A 10,978-nucleotide genomic window follows, 5' to 3' on the forward strand; every position below is an offset into this window, starting at 1 on the left:
GACCTGGGCCAGCATACATACAAGCTGGACATTTTAGTTCCTTTAGGGGGAAACCAGTACTTAGAGCATTCCTTCCAAATTTTCAGGTTGTTTTTTTGTTGTAGTAAACTCTGTAGTCATAGTGAAGACAAGTATTCAAAATATGAATGCACTGTATAAACAGTGAGCAAGACTTAAGAGAACAGCATGACCATATACTAATGAGAGTAAATATCTGTAACCTCAAAAAGAACAGGAGTACTTGTGGCAGCTTATCTGCATTGCTCTGAATCAGCAATCAGTCCTCTTCATTATTTGCCACTTCCCCCAAACTTTGTGTCATATGCAAACTTGATCAATGATGATTTTGTTAAATATTCTTTGCGTGATTGCTCATGTCCATTACAATTAGGTGTGCACAGGCTGCATGCGTGACAGCTGGAAGATTTTTCCCTTGGAGTATCCCCCCTGGAGTTGTGCCTTCATGGCACTTGATATACGGCCCTGCCGACCCACCACCCCCTCAGTTCCTTCTTATCACTAGTGATGGCTAGCTGGGACACTGTTGCTCTTGCCTCGGCAAGCACTTTTTTGGCAGTGTCAGTTTTTTGGTGTATATAGTTAGTTCATAAATTTCCTTGGGGGGGTCTCTCCGTTCTGCCCCCGCAACACTCCTGAGGGACCAGGGCATGCCTCGGTCCCTGGGGTTTAAACTCTGTGAGGACTGTGACAAATCTATGCCCAGGAGCAACCCGCACACTTTGTGCTTGAAGTGTCTCAGGGAGAGTCACCAAAAGAAGGTGCAGGATGTATAAGGGGTTTAGGCCCAGGACTTTAAAAGACTGGGAGCAAAGGCTCAAGATCCTCCTCATGGAGGCTGCACTCCAGCCACAGTCTGACCCTGGGTTGGCAGAGCCCATGCCCAGCATCTCATCAGTGCAGGAAACTCGGCTCTGGCCATAGACAACATTCTGTGAGGCACTGGTCTCAATCCCCAGTGCCCCCGTCCCCCAACCTGCGGCAGGGAAACCCGAACCAGGCCACACCACCTCAGCCCCCCTGCCTCCCAAGGTCTCGTCGACTCCTGCCCCGTTGGGGGTCCAGTCAAGTCTGGGCACTCACTGCTTTCTGGACCAGCACGTCTGAGAGCTTCAGTTCCTCTCCATGCCAGAGGCGTTGGAGGCAGCCCAGGACCTTATATGCTTCACTGTGCTGTCCTCCCTGCAGAGAAGAGAGAAGTCACTGGTGACGGTACTACCTCTGATCCCATCAAGGGACAAGCCAGCAATGATGGCACGCCACTCCTTGACACAGTCCACCCGGGTGGAGCACGCCACTCCTTGGCACCATTCGCCGGCACCATGGAGCACCTCTCCTCCATGGTCTTCCACCTCAGAGGCGGAATCCTACCATTCTGATAGGACAAGGAGCAGAAGGTCCAGGTCCTGGTGTGACCGCCAGCCCTATCTGGTGCCGTGGCCAGCCCAGTGGCAACTCCCAATGCAGTGGCCTTTTTGGATGCCCTAGGCTTACCATCAGAGCCAGGGACAGAGCCAGAGATAGATGTCTCGATTGGCGTTGATGGCGTTGGTGTCCTTTGTCCCTCCACAGGCACTGGTACCATCAGTGGCAGCAACATCCCTGCCTTCGCCACAGAACCAACAGGACAGCTCTCAGATGACTTTCCAAGTGGAACTCAGAATGCCCAACCACCCGAGGGCATCAGAACTCACTACTCCGGTGATGTCAACATCCGTTGCCTTCCTCCATAACGTACCTATTACTGATATTTGCAAGGCAGCCACGTGGACATCTGACCACACATTTGCCAAACATTATGCTATCACACAGGATACCACAGCAGACACCATAGTAGGCCATACAGTACTGTCTACAGTCGTCACTTCCGCAACTCCAGAGTCCCAGCAGCCATAATGGGTACTGCTTCACATTCACCTGGAGTGGAGCACCTACAGGGACAGCACTCGAAGAAGAGAAGGTTACTCACCTTGCAGTAACTGAGGTTCTTTGAGATGTGTGTCCCTGTGGGTGCTCCACTGCCCACCCTCCGCCCCTCTATTTGGAGTACTATTCTGACATCTTAAGAGTAGAGAAGGAACTGAGGGGGGTGTGGGATGCTCGCGTTCAGGCATACTCTAACGAGACCGCGAGACAGCAGCTGAGCGCATGCGTCCCGACCAGACACTGCTACCAAAGATCTCCGATCAACGGTGCCATGACGCACCATCACCTGGAGTGGAGCACCCACAGGGAAACATGTCTCGAAGAACCTCAGTTACTGCAAGGTGAGTAACGTTCTCATTTTGAGACCTATCAGCCAGTTTTTAATCTATGTAATATGTGGTATATTAATTTTATATCTTTCTAGTTTTTTAATCAAAATGTGTGGTACCAAGTCAAATGCCTTACAGAAGCTTAAATATATTAAATCAGCTCTGTTACCTTTATCAATAAAACCAGTAGTCTCATCAAAAAAAGAAAGTTAGACAGGATCTAACTTATTATATTACACTTCTTTAATATATTATTATTGGCCTTAATTATATTACACTTCTTTAATTCTTTATTATCTGAGTCCTGTATGAGCCACTCCATTATTTTGGATCACAGGCCTAAAAATACTTAGCTCATCCCCTTTACTACCTTTATGTATGGGCACAACATTAGTTTTCTTCCAGTCTTCTGGAATTTCCCCACTTTTTCAAGAGTTATTGAAAATTGACATTAATGATCGAGTGAGCTTCTTGGCCAGGACTTTTAAATCTCTTGGGTGCAAGTTATCTGAACTTGCTGATTTAAAAATGTTATAGCAGCTGCTGTTAAACATCCTCCTGAGTTACTATTGGAATAGAAAGTGTTTCCTTATATATAACTACATTTGTTTTTTTCCCCCATATACAGAGCAGAAACATTTATTGAATACTTATGCCCTTTCTGCCTTTTTGGTATTTATCCTAACGCCTTCTCCTTCCAAAAAATAAAAAAATACAAATACAAATTAATGGGAACTCCCTGCCAGATTTTACATCCATACAGTTTAAATTTCACATCTAATTTGTGCAGGATCAATAAATGTACTTTACTAGAGTTGCCAATTCTCACGAATTTTGCAATTTTAGGTTCTCTTAAAGCTACCAGGAAAAGCTGAAGACTTCCTTGTGATCTTTTGCCCTTACCAAAAATGGTTTGTCTTCCATTGTTTTCAATGAGACTGAAGCCAGGCTGTCCTTACCCAAAGTGGCTGCCATTTTTCTTCATCCTTTGTAGGTGATGGTGAGGCTGCATCTAGAAAAATTGCCTGCTATCTGCCATTATTTCCAAAAGGGACTGAAGCCAAAATATTCTGCAGTGCGAAGGCTACCTGCTATTCACCATAGGTGCCTGAGATTGCAGAAAGTGAGGAGATGGGAATGAGATTAAGGGAAGGGGAATATATGGGGTGGCAGAACAGGAGGCTGAGAAGAGCATGGGAATGCAATAAAGTAGGTAGAATGGGAAAGTAGTGATTCTTTGGGGATAAAGGAATGTGGGGAGGTGCCAGGAGGCAGGATGTTGGGACCCAGCATGCTAAGGGGCACACCTGCCTACACAGATCCCCCAAATCCAGCAAACTCCCCCACACACACACCATTTTCCTTCATTCCCCACCATTATTTTTTCCACCTCCCCCAGATCAGATGGGATTTTTTTTTTCTAAAAAATATGCTGTAATTCAAACAGGAATCAGTTCAGGGAAGTCCCATGGCATGTGTTAGATGTGGTTAGATCACAGTACTCCCTTCTGGCCTTGGAATTGAATCCATTCATTCATTCATTAATTCTCCAGCTCCCTGTAGTCCCATTAATTCTCTCCCACCACATGGTAAATGTTTATAAAATCTGTGATGGGTGGGAAATACAAACTATTAGTTTTTAAAACTGAAAGGTCCTTATGTGTTTTGTGTTTGTCAAAAAAAATTTTTGGTTTAGAATCAATAACTGTTCTGGAGTCTTTATAGTAAAGTGTTGTATGTGTGGTTTTCCTGTAGAATATACTCTCGCTACAGATATTAATTAAAATGGAATATACTTTTGTTTTATGAACAAACACTTATGCAGGATAATTTTGAATGTACTAAAATCATAATGTTGCTCACAATAGTCTGACAGGCCTGGGCCCAAACTTACAGGAAGTAAAATTTATCCAAAAACAGAAAGCAGCAACTCTTCAGCAACACAGGTGAACATTCTGATGGGGGATGATGGTGAATAAAATATTCATTTTTTCTTCCAGCTTTAGACAGATTTGTTTTAATAAAAATGAATATAGGAGAATAAAATAACATTTTTGACTGATATTTTCAAGAAGAAAGGACATTTTCATGAAGGACAGGCAGGGCAGAAAAGGTAGGGGAGTTGCTTTGTATGTAAGAGATCAGTATGACTGCTCAGAGCTCTGGTATGAAACTGCAGAAAAACCTGAGAGTCTCTGGATTAAGTTTAGAAGCGTGAGCAACAAGGGTGATGTCGTGGTGGGAGTCTGCTATAGACCACCGGACCAGGCGGTTGAGGTGGACGAGGCTTTCTTCCGGCAACTCACGGAAGTTACTAGATCGCAGGCCCTGGTTCTCATGGGAGACTTCAATCACCCTGATATCTGCTGGGGAGCAATACAGCAGTGCACAGACAATTCAGGAATTTTTGGAAAGGGTAGGGGACAATTTCCTGGTGCAAGTGGTGGAGGAACCAAATAGGGGCAGAGCTCTTCTTGACCTGCTGCTCACAAACCAGGAAGAATTATTAGGGGAAGCAAAAATGGAAGGGAACCTGGGAGGCAGTGACCATGAGATGGTCCAGTTCAGGATCCTGACACAAGGAAGAAAGGAGAGCAGCAGAATATGGACCCTGGACTTCAGAAAAGCAGACTTTGACTCCCTCAGGGAACTGATGGGCAGGATCCCCTGGGAGAATAACATGACGGGAAAAGGAGTCCAGGAGAGCTGGCTGTATTTTAAAGAATCCTTACTGAGGTTACAGGAACAAACCATCCCGATGTGTAGAAAGAATAGTATATATGGCAGGCGACCAGCTTGGCTTAACAGTGATATCCTTGCTGATCTTAAACACAATAAAGAAGCTTACAAGAAGTGGAAGATTGGACAAATGACCAGGGAAGAGTATAAAAATATTGCTCGGATATGCAGGAGTGAAATCAGGAAGGCCAAACCCCAATTGGAGTTGCAGCTAGCAAGAGATGTTAAGAGTAACAAGAAGGGTTTCTTCAGGTATGTTAGCAACAAGAGGAAAGTCAAGGAAAGTGTAGGCCCCTTACTGAATGAGGGAGACAACGTAGTGACAGAGGATGTGGAAAAAGCTAATGTACTCAATGCTTTTTTTTCCTGTCTTCATGAAGAAGGGCAGCTCCCAGATTACTGCACAGGGCAGCACAGCATGGGGAGGAGGTGACCAGCCCTCTGTGGAGAAAGAAGTGGTTCGGGACTATTTAGAAAAGCTGGACGAGCACAAGTCCATGGGCCCGGATGCGTTGCATCCGAGAGTGCTAAAGGAGTTGGCAGATGTGATTGCAGAGTCATTGGCCATTATCTTTGAAAACTCATGGCAATTGGGGGAAGTCCCGGACGACTGGAAAAAGGCTAATGTAGTGCCCATCCTTAAAAAATGGAAGGAGAAGCATCTGGGGAACTATAGGCCAGTCAGCCTCACCTCAGTCCCTGGAAAAATCATGGAGCAGGTCCTCAAGGAATCAATTCTGAAGCCCTTAGAGGAGAGGAAAGTGATGAGGAACAGTCAGCATGGATTCACCAAGGACAAGTCATTGCTGACTAATCTAATTTCCTTCTAATTTCCTTAATCCAGAGATAACTGGCTCTGTGGATGAGGGGAAAGCAGTGGTGTGTTATTCCTTGACTTTACCAAAGCTTTAGATACGGTCTTCCACAGTATTCTTGACAGTAAGTTAAAGAAGTCTGGGCTGGATGAATGGACTAGAAGGTGGATAGAAAGCTGGCTAGATCGTCTGGCTCAATGGGTAGTGATCAATGGCTCCATGTCTAGTTGACCGCCGGTATCAAGCGGAGCGCCCCAAGGGTCGGTCCTGGGGCTGGTTTTGTTCAATACCTTCATTAATGATCTGGAGGATGGCGTGGACTGCACCCTGAGCAAGTTTGCAGATGGCACTAAACTGGAAGGAGAGGTAGATATGCTGGAGGGTAGGGGTAGGATACAGAGGGACCTAGACAAATTAGAGGATTGTGCCAAAAGAAATCTGAGGTTCAACAAGAACAAGTGCAGAGTCCTGCAGTTAGGACGAAAGAATCCCATGCACGGTTACAGACTAGGGACCGAATGACTAGGCAGCAGTTCTGCAGAAAAGGACCTAGGGGTTACAGTGGATGAGAAGCTGGATATGAGTCAACAGTGTACCCTTGTTGCCAAGAAGGCTAATGGCATTTTGGGCTGTATAAGTAGGGGCATTGCCAGCAGATCAAGGGATGTGATTCTTCCCCTCTATTCGACATTGGTGAGGCCTCATCTGGAGTATTGTGTCCAGTTTTGGGCCCCACACTACAAGAAGGATGTAAAAAAATTGGAAAGCATCCAGCGGAGGGCAACAAAAATGATTAGGGGACTGGAACACATGACTTATGAGGAGCGGCTGAAGGAACTGGGATTGTTTAGTCTGCGGAAGAGAAGAATGAGGGGGGGGATTTGATAGCTGCTTTCAACTACCTGAAAGGGGGTTCCAAACAGGATGGATCTAGACTGTTCTCAGTGGTACCAGATGACAGAACAGGGAGTGATGGTCCCAAGTTACAGTGGAGGAGGTTTAGGTTGGATATTAGGAAAAACTTTTTCACTAGGAGGGTGGTTAGGCACTGGAATGGGTTACCTAGGGAGGTGGTGGAATCTCCTTCCTTCGAAGTTTTTAAGGTCAGGCTTGACAAATCCCTGGCTGGGATGATTTAATTGGGGATTGGTCCTGCTTTGAGCAGGGGGTTGGCCTAGATGACCTCCTCAGATCCCTTCCAACTTTGACATTCTATGCTATTTTATAATTTTAAGCATAGTTGCTTTTATGTGCTTGTAAATTGGTTACATTTAATATTCAATCAGTATATCGCTATTTTCACTAACAGAACAGTGCAGCTGTCCTGCAGATACAGACATGGCATCAGATATGCCATCAAAACAAACTGAGAAACGAATCTGTTAGAGCATCAAGATCACACACCTATCTTACAAAAGCCAAAGGATAAAACTCAGAAACGCAGTAACAAAAGATACTGTTCACACAGTACTGGCTCCTTGGCAGTAATAATTTCAGTAAGCTTTGACCAATTAAATTATTTGTGATGGGCTATTATGTACGCAATCCTTGGCTGAATCAGGAAGAGGCTAACCCCATTCACTGCACTTAGACTATAGAGACTGCCTGAGGTGTCAGGCCTGGAGAAAGGAGATGACAGCTGTGGTCCACTACTAAGGCTTTTGAAAGGTGGAGTTGACGGCCATGCCTCATGATGTGGTAGAAGCCCCCCCCCCCCACACACACACACACACACGCTTGCAGGAGAAGAGATGTACACACACACAGGCTTGCAGGAGAAGAGCATGTTCCTGGGAAGGAAGAGTGTAAATTCTAGACAGAGAGGGGATGATCAGTATTGGAAAGGGGACAAGTGCTCTCATTTTTTCTACCCTGCAAACCAGGGAAGAACCAGGACTATGTGGGCACCATGCTGAAATAGGTAACCTACTTCCCTTACCATTTGTTTATCTAAATGGACAAACTAAAAATTGAGAGATTACTTGCCTCCCAGGAAGGAAACAGCCTGGATAGTTGTTTTGTGATTATTATTATTTTAATCTGTTTTTCTGCCCATCTTTAAAGTAGTGGTGACTCCAACTCTGTGGGGTGGAAACAGTGACTTATACAGCCCTACAGCCCGGACTCTCGGCCCCATCCGTACCCTTCAGTATATGCTCCATCGGCTGATCCGTGGTATCGCTACGCCTTGGCACCACTGCCGCCTGGCGACCCTTATGCCTGGCCATATTGGGCCACTTGGAAGCCCCACTCTGAGCACAGCATACCACCTCACTTGCAGCATTGGCCGTCTCTGATGCAAATGGCCGCTCCTTCTGTCTTCAAAGACCTCAGGCCAACCCCGTTCCGGCAGTACTGGCAGTACCAACGGCGCCTTCAGCAACCCCCGTACCTACGGGCGCTTCCTTGTCTCCGAATGATGCCATCATTCCCCCTATACTCTCAACTCCTGTTGACCTAGTGCAGTACCAGAACTTACTTTGGCATATGGCCACTGCCCTCACTTTGCCTGTTGAAGATGTCTAAGACCCGCAGGCTCAATTCTTGGATATCCTGCAATCTCTGGGACCCTCCCATGCCGCCCTTCCTATCCACTACACCCTTCTGCAACTAGCCCAAATGTCTGGCACACCCCAGCCTCCTGTGCTCAGACACTAAAGCAGGCAGAACGCCGTTACTTCATTCCCTTCAAAAGCACAGACTTTCTTTTCACTCACCCACACCACTTAACTCCTTGGTAATTCAAACTGCCAACAGGCACATTCGCCAGCAACGTCTGAGGTCCCCGCACTCCAATCGAGCAGCTAAAAATTGGATCTCCTGGGTTGTAAAGTTATCTGCTGGCCTTCAGTTCCACATCACAGCTTCCAGGCCATCTTGGCCAAGTATGACTTCCTGTCATACTCCAGGCTAGCAGACTTCCAGACCTTCCTTCCCCCAGACAAGCAACTAGATTTCCAGTGTCAACTGGATGAGGGCAAGCTGGTGGCCAAGGTTGCCCTCTAGACTGCGGTCAAAGCTGCCATAATTACATCCTGTTCACTAGCTTCTGGGCTTATACTTTGCTGGGACTCCGGGCTTCAATCCAGTGGCTTCCCTAAAGAGGTTCAAACCACTCCTGAGGACCTCCCCTTGGACAACCATAAGTTATTCAGAGACAAAACCAACGGTCCTTACATTCCCTCAAGGACTCACATGCCACTCTCCATTCTCTGGGACTTGTATACCCCAAACCCTGCTCATCACCAACAACGGCCCTCCTTCCAACTCTGATAATGGGCCGCATACCAACCTTACCACCAGCCCTTCTCCCAGCGCTCACAGGATTCTTTGTGGTGCTGCCTGGGCACCCAGTGACCTCACTGCCCTGCCACAGCTTCCTCATCCACCTCTAATCCTTCTCAACGTTCCTCCAGACAGCCCTTTTGACTCCTCTTCTGAGATCCGTGAACCTTACCACCCCTCTCTCGCCACTTTGCACTTAGTTTTCGGGAGTTGCCTTGCTCTCTACGCTCACAACTGGGGAAAGATTACGACTGACTGCTGGGTGCTGGACATTGTTCGCCAAGGGTACCGTATTGAATTTCTCTCCTTCCCACCTCACTGCCCACCCCAAGGTGCCCTGCCATGTAATCACACTCTCATCTCCTCTGTGAGGAAGCAAATACCCTCCTCCGGAGTGGCACTATAGAACTCATTCCATGGCACTACCATGGCTAGGGCTTCTATTCCCCCTATTTCCTCAGGCCGAAGAAAAGGGGTGGCCTCCGCCCTACCTTGGACCTCTGCCTTCTGAACAAGTTTATTCACAAGTTCTGTTTCTGGATGGTCATCCTTCCCCTCATTATCCCTTCCCTTCCCCTTGGAGCCTGGTTTGCGGTTCTCGATATGAAGGATACTTATTTCCATATTGACATTCACTCTGCCTATCACAAGTTCTTCCACTTCACAGTTGAACACTCCCATTAGCAGTTCCCAGTCCTGCCCTTTGGAATCACTACCACCCCCACCCCATCTTCATGAAGGTCTTCGCCATCTTGGCACCTCATATGTGCCACCTGGGTCATTCTCTGTTCCCATATCAGGACAATTGGCTCCTCATGGTGTCATCCCGTTTCATCTCCTCACCACTACCTGAACCCTGTGTGCCTTCTTTGATACCCTAGGGGTTTGCATCAACAAAGACAAGTCTATCCTCACCCCTACGTGTTCCCTCACCTTTATTGGCACTCTCTTGGACTCTGTCATGACCCGCACCTTCCTCCCTTCAGATTGCTTCACCACTCTCACTGCCCTCATCATGCAGCTCTGTGGCTGCCTGCATACCCGCCTCAGTCATTGCCTCTCCCTTCTGGGCCATATGGCAGCCTGCACCTCTGTTGTCCCATATGTCCATCTCCACATGTGCTGCCTCCAGCTGTGGCTCCAATCCATCTACAATCCACAGTCCAATTATTTCAACAAATAGGAACAAATTCCCTCCTCAGTTCTGGCCTCTCTCACTTCGGGGCACAACCCTGCCACAGTTTTGAGCAGTGTTCCTTTCTCACCTCCCACACAATGGATGCTTCACTCGTCGGCTGGGATCCTCATCTGGATGACCGCGTGGCTGAGAGGGAAGCGCAGATGCACATCAACATCTTAGAGCTGCTAGCCGTCCGCCTTGCCTGCCAAGCCTTCCTATCTCTCCTTCGATCTTGTCGCGTGCAGCTGTTATCGAATAACATGACTGCTGTTGTTTACATCAACAAGCAGGGTGGAGCCTGAGACCCCACCCTTTGCACAGAGGCCATCCTCTTATGGAACTGGTGCCTGTGGCACGACATCATGCTACAGGCAGTTCATCTTCCCGTCACCAGCGACTCCCTGGCAGATATGTTTAGCTGCTCCTTCCATGACAATCACAAATAGGAACTTCATGACCCCACTCTCCAGTTCCTCTTCCCCTTGTGGGGCACACCGACTTGGGACCTTTTCGACATGCTGGTCAATCACAAACTTCTCTACTGCTCCAAAGGAGCCCTTGGCCTAAGCTCCCAGGGCGACATCCTCCTCATTCCTTGGACCCCTGGCCTACGCTATGCCTTCCAATCTATGCCGTTGATCTATGGACAACTAATGATGCACACGCAGGTCAATGGACAGTACTAT

The sequence above is a fragment of the Caretta caretta genome, chromosome 1 (assembly GCF_965140235.1).
Source record: "Caretta caretta isolate rCarCar2 chromosome 1, rCarCar1.hap1, whole genome shotgun sequence".
In the NCBI taxonomy this organism is placed as follows: Eukaryota; Metazoa; Chordata; order Testudines; family Cheloniidae; genus Caretta; species Caretta caretta.